This window comes from Choloepus didactylus, chromosome 4 (genome assembly GCF_015220235.1).
Source record: "Choloepus didactylus isolate mChoDid1 chromosome 4, mChoDid1.pri, whole genome shotgun sequence".
In the NCBI taxonomy this organism is placed as follows: Eukaryota; Metazoa; Chordata; class Mammalia; order Pilosa; family Megalonychidae; genus Choloepus; species Choloepus didactylus.
Window position 1 is genome coordinate 138,351,395 of NC_051310.1, and position 12,421 is coordinate 138,363,815.

The 12,421-nt window shown below is 37.8% G+C and overlaps 1 protein-coding gene across 2 annotated transcripts in view; it reads left to right on the forward strand.

The window, feature by feature from the left end:
- The first annotated feature begins 803 nt into the window (after positions 1 to 803).
- The window catches only part of TTBK2 (tau tubulin kinase 2), a 296,380-nt gene continuing 284,762 nt past the window's right edge, over positions 804 to 12,421 (forward strand). For both annotated transcript variants that reach the window (XM_037834173.1, XM_037834174.1), the window contains exon 1: positions 804 to 1,161. The gene's annotated coding sequence lies outside the window, so the exon portion shown is untranslated. The remainder of the gene's footprint in view (positions 1,162 to 12,421) is intronic.

Genomic DNA, 12,421 nt, shown 5'->3' on the forward strand with positions numbered 1-12,421 from the left:
AGGATGCTACTTGGGCTTGCAGTTAACTGAAGGCTTGATGGGGGCTGAAGGGTCCATTTTCAAGATCATTCACTAACACTGCTGGCAAGTCAGTGCTTATTATCATGCCTCAGTTCCTCATCATAAAATAACAACCAGAAGAATAATCCTGGAGATATCAATCTCCTTTCCTCCTCACACCTTTAGGCCTTTTTCTGGTACCCACCAGCGATTTGCTTCATGTTAGGTGGTACTGGGGGTAGCGCCATTGTGCCAGATTCCAGGGCAGGTCTGGTTCCGAGGAGCTGGATAGATCCCTTAAGACATGGAAGGGCCTCACGATTGGGGGTCCTCATCACGACTGCCTCAGAGTATGTAAATTAGTATTGTGACAGAGCGTTACCAATTTTCTTCTGAAAAGCTCAAATTGGGGGTCACAATCCCCCAACCCTAATCTCAGGTGCGCCAAGCCTAATCTCAGAAGCCCTACTTCTGTCTTCGGGAAGGCTAGCAGCTGCGGCTGCGGCTGGAACTACGAAGCCCAGAATCCCCGCACGCATGCGCGCTGCCATTGTGATGCTCCTTTCCCGGTAACTCGCCCTCTCAGGCAAACCTGAAGATAGCGGCATTCCTCCGGTGGGGGGCGGAGACGCTCTCTACCCGACTCTCCGCCCCCTTTCTGATAGGCACTGGGACTAGCCAACTGACGTGGCGGGCTCCGAACGCGCTGTCCAATCAGCATCTGTGTCGGAAAGGTGGGCGTGCGCACTGGTAGGGCAGGTGGGCTAGGCTGTGCCGGGTTGCGAAGGGGGAGAATAACGTCGGGTCGGGTCAGCGGGCGCTGCAGTAGTCGCCGCAGCGGCGATGGGAACGGTGGGGGCGAGGCGGCGGCGGCGGCGACAGGAGGAGGAGCAGAGGCTGGCACAGGAGCAGCGGCTGGGGGTGGCCAGAAAGGGCAGTAACAGCAGCAGCCGCCGCCGTCGACAGTGAACACGGTCGGTACCAGAGGGGACTACCCAGCCGGCCGGCCCTCGAACCCGCGCTCGGGTCCCGTCGCCGTCAGGCGGCGGGGGATGGGCAGGGGGCGGCAGTCCCGCCTCCTGAGGGTAGACCCTTGCGGGTCCTGGCCCTGAGTCCGACCGGAGATTAACGCCCGAAATCCCTACGTCCGCCACGGCTCAGGTAGGACACGCCCCCCCTCTCCCCGGTCCCCCAGGGCGCCGCCCTCCCCCAGTCCCGACCCCCTTTTTCTGCCGCACCCCTCGCGGAGTGACCGGCTCTGGTGAGGAGGGGAGGGACGAGAGACTCCTTGGTCTCTGCCCACGCCCTGGACTTGTGCCAGACCCAGCCACTCTCCACCTCAGAGATCGTTCTTGTTCTGTCCCCTTTCCCCGAAGATCTCTTCCCTTTTCCCTTGAGGCTTTTGGTATTTTTACTGAACTTGTAGGGTCACGAAGCTTCGTTCTGTTTCTTCCTCTTTGAGTGACCCACATAACACTTGTGCTCATGCTGCTTCTGGTATCAGGAACGCGGCGTTGAGAAACACTGCGCGCTTATTTTCCACCCCGCCTTCCGAAATAAAATCCAAGGGGCCTTGGGACTAGAGAATCTGTTTGCTGTGTAGTAACGACAATGAAGGCCATGGCTTTCTGGTTCTTAGGGTGCTGAAGTTATGACCTGAGGGATTTGCTTTGACTTAAGATGATGTTGACATCCTGCTAGGCTGTGGGAGGGACGAAAGACTCTATACATATGTACTGTCACATCAGAGAAGTAGATAATCTATTGGGATGCCAGAGTTGTACTTTGCTTTGAATTGAAGTTGACGGGTGACAGCAATCCTGGTATAATACTCCTCTTTGACGTAGCTTTAGAAATTGTTCTTTCTTTAAGCATTAAAGAGGGCAATTTTATTGTATTCTTTGTGTTATGTAGAGATATTTTGGTATTCAAAAAATTTGAATTTTTAAAATGTGTATGAGGGAGGATCACATTATTATGAATGTGCACATGTACGCACACACATATGCTTGGAGGATCAACTCTGTGTTTTGTTACAATGTTTGGTTCTGAGCCATTAACAACAGTTGTATTGATATCTAAAAACTGATTTGCCAGTATAAACTTCAAAGATGTGTGTATTTTCTTTTGACTAAATGATCATTTGGAGGGAAAAAATGGGAGATTGATTTTAAAAGTATTGAGGGAATTGAAAGCTCGCTCTCCTCTCTCCCTCTCTTCTTTCTTTCATAAAGAAGCAGCAATGATGATAAATATATGATATGAGTAATCTTGAACAATTCATCTTAATTATAAAAAATTTCAAGTAAATAATACGCATTGACTTGGAAGACATATTGTGATCTATTCAAATTAAATGATGCTGAAAAGACTCAGTAATTTAAAACCTTATGTTTTCCTGTTTTTATCAAGGCACTAAAAGAGATGTTTGAAGGATAGTTATAAAGGAAAGTTTTTATTTTTTCTTTGTAGTAGAATGTTAGAAATTGTATTTTCTTTGAGTTTTAGACACAAGAAGACCTTGAGTCCCTGGTTTCATTAATTTAATTTATAAAATTGAATTGAAACAATTTGTTCATGGTTAGTGAGCTAAGAATAATGTAACTTGCTCATAATCTTGTTCTAGGGTAATATATAATTTAGATTTTTATGTGAAATCTCTGACTTCAGACTTTTGTCTTCTTTTGACTTTTAAACCCTGGTAATTTTAGTACCACAGGAAATCTTCATGAGATTAGAGCTCATTTGCTTTGGCATATTGAACTCAAATATAGAGGGATTCAAGTATCTTTAAATATAATGCTAGAAGTGAAGTTTGTGTAATTTAGACAACAATTTTTAAACTTAAATTTTGAAATAATTTCAAATGTATGGGACAGTTCCAAAAATAATACAAAACCCATAGAGAACTTCAGCCTACCCAGATGTACCAATTGTAGCATTTTGTCACATTTGCTTTATTATTCCATCTATCCATAGCTACTTATCTATCACCGTATCTATCAGCTTTTTAAAAATTTGGGAATAGTTGATGTACATAGTACATCTTGAACATATAATATTTTCATGTACATTTTCTAAGAACAAGAATATTCACTTATATAACCACCTTAAGTGCATTTATTAAGTTCAAGAACGTTAACATGATAGAAAGCTTCCAGTCTATATTCCAGTTTTTTCATATGTCCCAGTAATGTCCGTTTGGGCCTCTCTCTTTCGTTATTGGGTCTAGTCCAGGATCATGTAGTGCATTTAATTGTTATTGTCTCTTTAGTTGCTCTTTTCCAAATCGTGGAAGCATATACACAACATAAACTTTCCCATCTCATCCACTCCCAAAGATTCCATTCACCACCATGTGTAACTACAGCACACATATCTTTGTTGTCTATTGGCAAATCAGTTTTTAGATACCAATAAAACTGTTGTTAATGGCTCAGAACCAAAGATTGTAACAAAACACACTGAGTGGATCCTCAAAGCATATGTGTGTGTGCATACATGTGCACATTCATAATAATGTGATCCTTCCATTACCAGATCTTTCCCATCATCCCAGAAACCTTGCACTCATTAAGCATTGACTCCCTATGCTCATGCTGCCCTGTCCCTGTACTTGGTAACATGTACTCTACTTTGAATCTCTATGTGTTTGCATATTCTAGCTCTTTTCTATAAATGCAATCGTACAATATGATTTGTGTTTGACTTATTTCATTCAACATGTTTTCAAGGTTCTTCCATGTAGTGGCATGTATATTAGGACTTCATTCTTTTTTAAGGCTGAGTACTATTCCATTGTATGAATATACCACATTTTATCTTTGCATCTGCTGATGGATATTTAGGTTACGTCCACCTTTTGGCTATTGTGAATAATACTGCTGTGAACATTGGTATACAAATATCTGTCCAAATCCCTTTTCAATCTTTTGGGTATGTAACTAGAAATGCAATTGCTGGGTCATATGGTAGTTTATGTTCAACTTTTTGAGAAACTGCCAAATTGATTTCTACAGTGGCTGCACCGTTTTGCATTCCCACCAACAATGTATGAGTGTTCCTATATTTTTCTATATCCTCATCAGCATTTATTATTTTCCATTTTAAAAATAACCATCCTGGTGGGTTAGAAGTGGTGTTTCATTGTGGTTTTGATTTGCATTTCTCTAATGGCTAATGAGGTGAGCAGCTTTTTATGTGTGTATTGGCCACTTGTATATCTCTTTTGGAGAAATGTCTATTCAAATCATTTGTCCATTTTCTATTTGGGTTGTCTTTTTGTGGTTGAGTTGTAGTTCTTTTTATATTCTAGATATTAAGCCCTTACCAGACATATGATTTCCAAATATTTTCTCCCATTCTGTTAGCTGTCTTTTCACTAACTTGATAATGTCCTTGGAGGCCCAGAAGTTTTTTAATTTTAATGAAGTCCAGTTTATTTTTTGTTGCTGTTCACGCTTTCAGTTTAAAGTCTATGAATCTATCGTCCAATACAAGGTCCTGCAGATAGTTAGTTCCCTATGTTTTCCTAATTTAGACAACTTTTGAGGGTATTTTATAGCTAAGGCTATAAAATGTTCTTAAAAATGTGACAATTAGTGATAGATTGTTGGTTTTTCAGAGCATAAGAATATTGCATATTTGTATTAGGTATGACTGTGTAATTTAAATTTAAACTGTGGTGGGGGGGACAGGCAATTTTTTATAGGCTTTATAACTTCAAAAGGTAATATGTGACAAGGAGAATGAGGCTAAAGACTGGGGAGTGATTGCTTATTATGTATAGAACGTGTAACTAGGTTGAACAAACATTTGGAAATGAACAGAGGTGAGAGTAGCACGTTATTGTGAGGATAACTAACAGTGCTCAGTGGTATGTGAGTATGGTGGAAGGGGGAAGTTTAGACCCATGTATGTAACCAGAAGGAAAGTTGGAGGTTAAAATATGGGAATGTGTAATATGGTGAATGTTGTGGTAGACAATGCCTGTGATTAACTGTACAAATATAAAAAAGTTCTTTCATGAACTGGAGCAAATGTATGACACTATTACAAGGAGTTAATAATAGAGGGGTGTATGGGAAAAATGTACTAATTACAAACTATGGACTACAGTTAACAGTAATATTTTAATACTTTTTCATCAACAGTGACAAATGTACCACACCAATACTATGGTCACTAATGGCGGGAGGATAAGGGGTATGAGAGGATTTGGATTTTCTTTTTTCTTTTTATTTTTTTTCTGAGTAATGAAAATGTTCTAAAATTGATCGTGAGGATGTATGCACAACTATGTGATGATACTGTGAGCCAGTGATTGTATACTTTGAATGATTTCTATGGTGTATGAATCTATCTCAATAAAAGTGCATTTAGCAAAGTAATAGATAACAAGGGCAAATGTTTAATGACCACTGTTGTACCGGAGGGGACTGGATTGATTAGCAAAAATTAAATAACCTCTGTGAGTTCATGGAAAATATGGCTACTCCCATCCCTATTGATTTTTTTTTAACATCTCCTATAGGAAAAATTCTTTTATAGATATGTGCAAACAGTCTTTTCAATTTGAAGGCATAAATTTGAGATTTTTTTTTTTTTTTTGGTTCTTTTTAAGGGTTTTCAGGAGCACTCAAACCTAGAGTTCTGTCAGTTAATTTGATTAATAGTAGCTTCAAAATTAAAGTTTTTCAAAATTAAATTTTATGCTGTTTTACTTCCTTTTCATCTTCTTTTGTTTCACAGCACATTGTAAACAATAGTGATATAGTGTTAGGTTTTTTCCTCAGGATCCGTTTAGGCTGAAAACGTTCAGTGCCTTCAGGTTAAATATCAGACTTCCATATTTGATAAAAGAGCCTTGTAAGTCCAGTTTAGTTTTTTGGAGCTACGTTTTAAGTATAGGTTCAACACATATTGCCATTCGAACAGCTTCTGTCATTAAAAATTTTGCATTCCTTGGTTATAGGTTTAAAATAAAGATTGAACTTGTATTATTTATGTAATATGGATGTTGATTTTGCCAGAATATTTGATTTTTAAGCAGATTTTTTGTATATTTCATTTGTTATGTGACTTTATTTTTTATTCATTTTGTGAAAACACATCAATTTATTTCTAGATTTATTTTACTGTCAGATTTTTTTCATCCCATACAATTTTTTATTGTATTTTTTATTGTAGAATATAACGTATATACATAAAATTGATAGCTTTTCAAGTGCAATTTAACAAATAGTTAGCAGATTTCAAATAAAATTACAAATATTACAACTGTTATAATTCCAGTTTCAGTTATTTTCTTTTTATGAATCATAACATATATATATGTAAAGGTAATATCTTTCAAAGTATGATTTAACAAGTAGATATATAGGAAATTTCCAAAGTTATTATGAGTTACAGTACTATAGTTTCAGTTATTTCCTTGTTGTGGAATCTAACACGTATACAAAAAGGTATAGCTTTCAAATTACGATTTAACAAGTAGCTATAGAACAAATTTCAAAGGATGCTATAGGTTACATTTCAATTCTTGCCTTCTGACTATTCTAATGCCCTAGCAACTAAGAAAAAGAAAATTATGTGGAGATTCAGTATTCATAATCCTTTGTTAAATTCCATCTTGTCTTGCTGCTGCTTCCTCTAGTTTAATCACGTTCCTGATCTTCAGGGATGTCTAGGCAGTGACCATCATAACCTGTTCATGTTAAAAAGGGGTGTCAACTTTATGAGCAAAGGGGGCTCATCTAGTTGATGTTCTTGAAGAGGCTATTGCCTCTGGGTTTTGGGGCTTAGCTGGCATAGGAGCACTCTGAAGGATTTAGGTTTCTGATGAATAAACTTAGTGAATGAAACTTTTATAGAGTCTCAGATAGGGATATGGGTATTCTTTAAGGTTTTCAGGACTACTGTTGACTTGGGCTTATCATATTGTGGTCATTTGGTATATCTAGGTGAAGCTTGCATAAGAGTAACCTCCAGGACAAACTCCTGACTCTATTTGAATCCTCTTAGCCACTAAAACCTTATTTTGTTGCTTTTCTTTTCCCCCTTTTGGTCAAAAAGGCATTCTTAATCCCTTGATACCAGGGTCATGTTCATTCCTGGAATCCATGTCCCACATCACCAGGAAGGTTCGTTCATCTTGTGGTTCCTTTCCCATGCCAGGGGGAGGGTAATGAATTTATTTGCAGAGTTAGGCCCAAAGAAAGTAAGTCCACATTTCAGCAACAAAAGAGGTTATCTGGAAGTGACTTCCAGGCATAGTTGCAGGTGGGCTAAGCCTCCTCTTTACAGCCATAAGTTTTCGCCTGAGCAAGCCTCAGTATTGAGGGCCTAACCTATAAAGTAAGGGGTTCCTAAGTTCATGTAGTGTATGTTATATCCACGATGATACATCCGTTTCTCACATTATCATCACTTAGTTGTATGGTCCTCATCACTCTTCATTCCAAACAGTTCTCATGACCCAAAGCATCTTGTAGCTCTTGTTGGCCCTTAATTATTTGTCCCTAGTATTTGTGTAATACTAGTATGACTAGTATGATATTCCTATTAATTTTAGTCCCTAGTACTCAATGTGTAGATTTTTCCCATGTACTTTCCTGTTTCAACTCTCTGTGCTAGTGTCATACCTTAGAGGTATATCATGCAAGCACCTATCTGTATTTGTGATGCTGTTCTGTGGGAAACATGACTTTAAACAACTCCTTTCATTCCTATTCGCTTTCAGTACAGCTCTGATACTTATAATCCCATTAACAAACAATTGTCACCCTTATCCATCACCATACCTTTGAATTCACCATCATTAACATATCCTCCTCACTAGTTGCTGTCTATCACTAGGTCCCCAGTATTCTTGTATTATAAGACATTGATTTTACATTGTTCAGATAGTTCATAAAAGTGGTAACGTACAGTATCTCTCCTTTTGTGTCTGAGTTATTTCACTCAGAATTATATCTTAAAGACTCACCCATATTGCCATATGTTTCAAAACCTTGTTTCTTCTTACTGCTGCATAGTATTCCATCATACATATATACTACATTTTGTTTATCCACTCATCTGTAGAAGGACACTTGGATTGTTTCCATCTCTTGGCAATTGTGAACAATGCTGCTATGAACATCAGTGTACAAATGTCTATTCATGTCACTGCTTTCAGATCTTCTGAGTGTATACCAAGAAGTAGAATTGCCGGATCATAGGGTAATTCAATATCTAGTTTTCTGAGAAACTGGCAAACTGTCTTCCAGAGTGGTTGTACCATTATACAGTCCCACCAGCCATGAATACGAGTTCCAGTTTCTCCACATCCTCTCCAGCATTTGTTGTTTCCTGTTTGTTTGATGGCAGCCATTCTTATTGGTGTGAGATGATTTCTCATTGTGGTCTTGATTTGCATTTTCATAATAGCTAGGGAAGATGAATGTTTTTTCATGTGTTTTTTAACCATTTGTATTTCCTCTTTGGAGAAATGTCTTTTCATATCTTTTGCCCATTTTATAATTGGGCTGTTTATACATTGTCATTGAGTTGTAGGATTTTTTTAGATATGTGAGGTATCAGTCTCTTATCAGATACATGGTTTTTAAGTGTTTTCTCCCATCGAGTTGGCTGCCTCTTTACCTTTTTGATAAATTCTTTTGAGTTACAGAAGCTTTTGATTTTGAGGAGTTACCATTTATCTATTTTTTTCTTTTGTTGCTTGTGCTCTGGGTATAAGGTCTAAGAAGCGACCTCCTAATACTAGGTCTTAATGATGTGTCCCTACATTATTGTCTAGGAGTTTTATGGTACTGTCTCTTATATTGAGGTCTTTGATCCACTTTGTGTTAATTTTGGTATAGTGTGTGAAGTAGCGGTCCTCTTTCATTCTTTTTGTTATGGTTATCCAGTTCTTCGGCCCCATTCATTGAAGAGACTGTTATGTCCCAATTTAGTGGATTTGGGAGCCTTATCAAAAATTAGTCAACCGTATATCTCGGGGGTCTATTTCCAAACTCTCAATTCAATTCCATTGATCAGTATGTCTGTCTTTATGCCAATCCCATGCTGTTTTGACTACTGTAGCTTTATAGTAGGCTTGAAAGTCTCGAAGTGTAAGTCCTCCGACTTCATTCTTCTTTTTTAGGATGTTTTTGGCAATTCAAGCTCCCTTTCCCTTCCAAATAATTTGATAACTAGCTTTTCCAAGTCTGCAAAGTAGGTTGTTGGAGTTTGGGTTGGGATTGCGTTGAATCTGTAGATCAGTTTGGGCAGAATTGACATCTTAACAATATTTAGTCTTCCTAACCATAAGCGTGGGATATTTTTCCTCCTATGTAGGTCCTTTTTTATTTTAGTAAAATTTTGTAATTTTCTTTGTAGAGGTTTTTTATGTCCTTGATTAAGTTCATTCCTAGGTGCTTGATTTTTTTAGTTGCTATTGTGAGGGGATTTCTTTTTTTTTTTTTTTTTTTTTTGATTGCCTCTTCAGTTAGGTCATTACTAATGCATAAGAACGTTACCGACTTATGTGCAATCGTCTTATATCCCACCACTGTGCTGAATTTGTTTATTACCTCAAGTAGTTTTGTGGTCGAATTCTCAGGATTTTTCAAATATGAGATCATCTTCAAATAATAACAGTTTTACATGTTTGTTTCCAATTTGGATACCTTTTATGTCATTATCTTGGTGAACTGCTCTGGCTAGAACTTCTAGCACAATGTTGAATAATAGAGGTGACAGTAGGCATCCTTGTCTCGTTCCTGATCTTAGGGTGAAGGCTTTCAGCCTCTCATCATTGAGTACTATGCTGGCTGTGTGTTTTTCATATATGCCTTTTATCGTATTGAAGTTTTCTTCAATTCCTTCCTTTTGAAGTGTTTTTATCAAAAAGGGATGTTGAATTTTGTCAGATGCTTGTTCAGCATCTGTCAAGATGATCATATGATTTTTCCCTTTTGATTTGTTCATGTGTTGAATTACATTAATGAATTTTCTTAGGTTGAACCACCCTTACATGACAGTAAAGAATCCCACTTGGTTATGGTGTATAATAAGTCTTTTAATGTGCCTTTTGATTTGGTTTGCCAATATTTTGTTTAGGATTTTTGCATCTGTATTCACGAGGGAGATTGGCTTATACTTTTCCTCTTTTGTTGTGTCTTTATCTGGTTTTGGTATCAAGAGTCATATTAGCTTCATAAAATGAATTAAGTAGTGTTTGTTTTTCTTCAGTTTTTTCAAAGAGTTTGAGTAGGAATGGTGTCAGTTCTTTTTGGAAAGTTTGGTAATATTCCCCTGTGAAGCCATCTGGCCCTGGGCTTTTATTTGTAGGTTTTTTTTTTTTTTACATTTAAAAACCTTTTATTTTAATATAATTTCATACTTATGGAAAAGTTACAAGAGTAGTACAAAGAACTTCACATACCCTTTGCACAGATTCATCAATTGTTAACATTTTACCCCACCTTTTTTATCATCTGTTTTCGCTCTGTTTCTGTAGATAGGTGTATATACATATTTTTTTTCTGAACCATTTGAGAATAGTTTTACCGACATCATGCCTCTTTTTTTTTTTAATTTTGAAATAAATTCAAAGTTATATGAACAGTTGCAAAAACAATACTAGCCCCATACACAGAATTCCATCATACCCTGACCCCCCCCTCCCCCGGTAGCTCAATCCACCAACTTTAACTTGCTGTCACATTGCTATTCTTTCCCTCCCTCCCTCCCTATCATCCATCATCTGTTGCTCTGTCGTCTGAAACATATGAGAGTTAGCTGCACACATCCTTGAGCATTCACTATAATTCACGTATACACTTCCCATGAACAAGAACATTCTTTCATGCAATCCCATTAAGCGCAGCTAAGAAGTACAGTAGATTCAACAATGATACAAAGCTTACATTCTATATTTCCTTTTCCTTATGTCTCAACTGTGTCCCTTTGAGCCACCTGTCCTCTATCCCTCCTGTCCCATCCAAGTTCATCCTTAGTATTCAATTGTCATCTAGGACTGAGTTTTTTTTTTTTTTTTTTCAGTTGTGGGAAGCATATATACAGCCTAATCTTCCCATTCCACTCCCTCCCTAGCCTTTCATTAGTGGGATTAATCACGTTTAGAATGTCGTAATGCTCTTTCCCACCCTCCATTACTAGAAATTTCCCTTCACCTCAAACAGCAACCCTACACTCATTTCTTAACTCCCCATTGCCCTTTCCCCCATTTCTCTTAACCTAAAATCTACTTTTCATCTCTATGGTTATATTCTCTGGTAATTTCTTTGTGTTTACTGTGGGGCTTAAAATTAACCTTTTAAATCCCTATCAATCTTGTTTTTCTTTGATACCACCTTCACTTCAATAGGACACATAAACTATGTTCCCATACTCCTTCATTCCCCCGTGTTTATAAGGTTGTCTAAAATTACATATTTTACATTGAGTTCAAAACCACTGATTTGTCCTTAGAGTTTGTGTATTTTATATCATGTAGGAAGTAACTAGTGGAATTACAGTTCAAAAATTATTGACTTCTATTTGTATTCCATTGTGGTTAGAGAATGTGCTTTGAGTATATTCAATGTTTTTTTTTTTTAATTTCTTGAGGCTTGTTTTATGTCCTAGCTTATGGTCTCTTCTTGAGAAAGATCTGTGATCACTAGAGAAAAGTGAGTGTCCTGGTGATTTGGGATGTAAGGTACTATATATGTCTGTTAAAATTCTCTATATCTCTTTCTCCTTTCCCTGTCTCTCCTCCAGCAGGGCTCCCCTCAGAATCTGAAGTAGGGCAGGTCTTTCATCAGCAAAGTCTCTCAGCATTTGTTTGTCTGTGAAAAATTTAAGCTCTCCCTCAAATTTGAAGGAGAGTTTTGCTGGATAAAGTATTCTTGGTTGGACATTTTTCTCTCTCAGAATTTTAAATATGTCATACCACTGCCTTCTCGCCTCCATGGTTGCTGCTGAGTAGTCACTACTTAATCTTATGTTGTTTCCTTTGTATGTGGTGAATTGCTTTTCTCTTCCTGCTTTCAGAACTTGCTCCTTCTCTTCAGTATTTGACAGTCTGATCAGAATATGTCTTGGAGAGGGTTTATTTGGGTTTATTCTATTTGGAGTTTGCTGGGCATTTATGCTTTGTGTATTTATATTGTGTAGAAGGTTGGGGAAGTTTTCCCCAACAATTTCTTTGAATACTCTTTCTAGACCTTTACCCTTCTCTTCCCCTTCTGGGACACCAATGAGTCTTAAGTTTGGACGTTTTATTTTATCTATCGTATCCTGAGATCCATTTCGATTTTTTTGATTTTTTTCTCCATTCTTTTGTTCTTTCATTTTCTGTTCTGTGGGCTTCTAGGACACTGAGATGTTGTTCGGTTTCCTCTAGTCTTGTATTGTGAATATCCAGAGT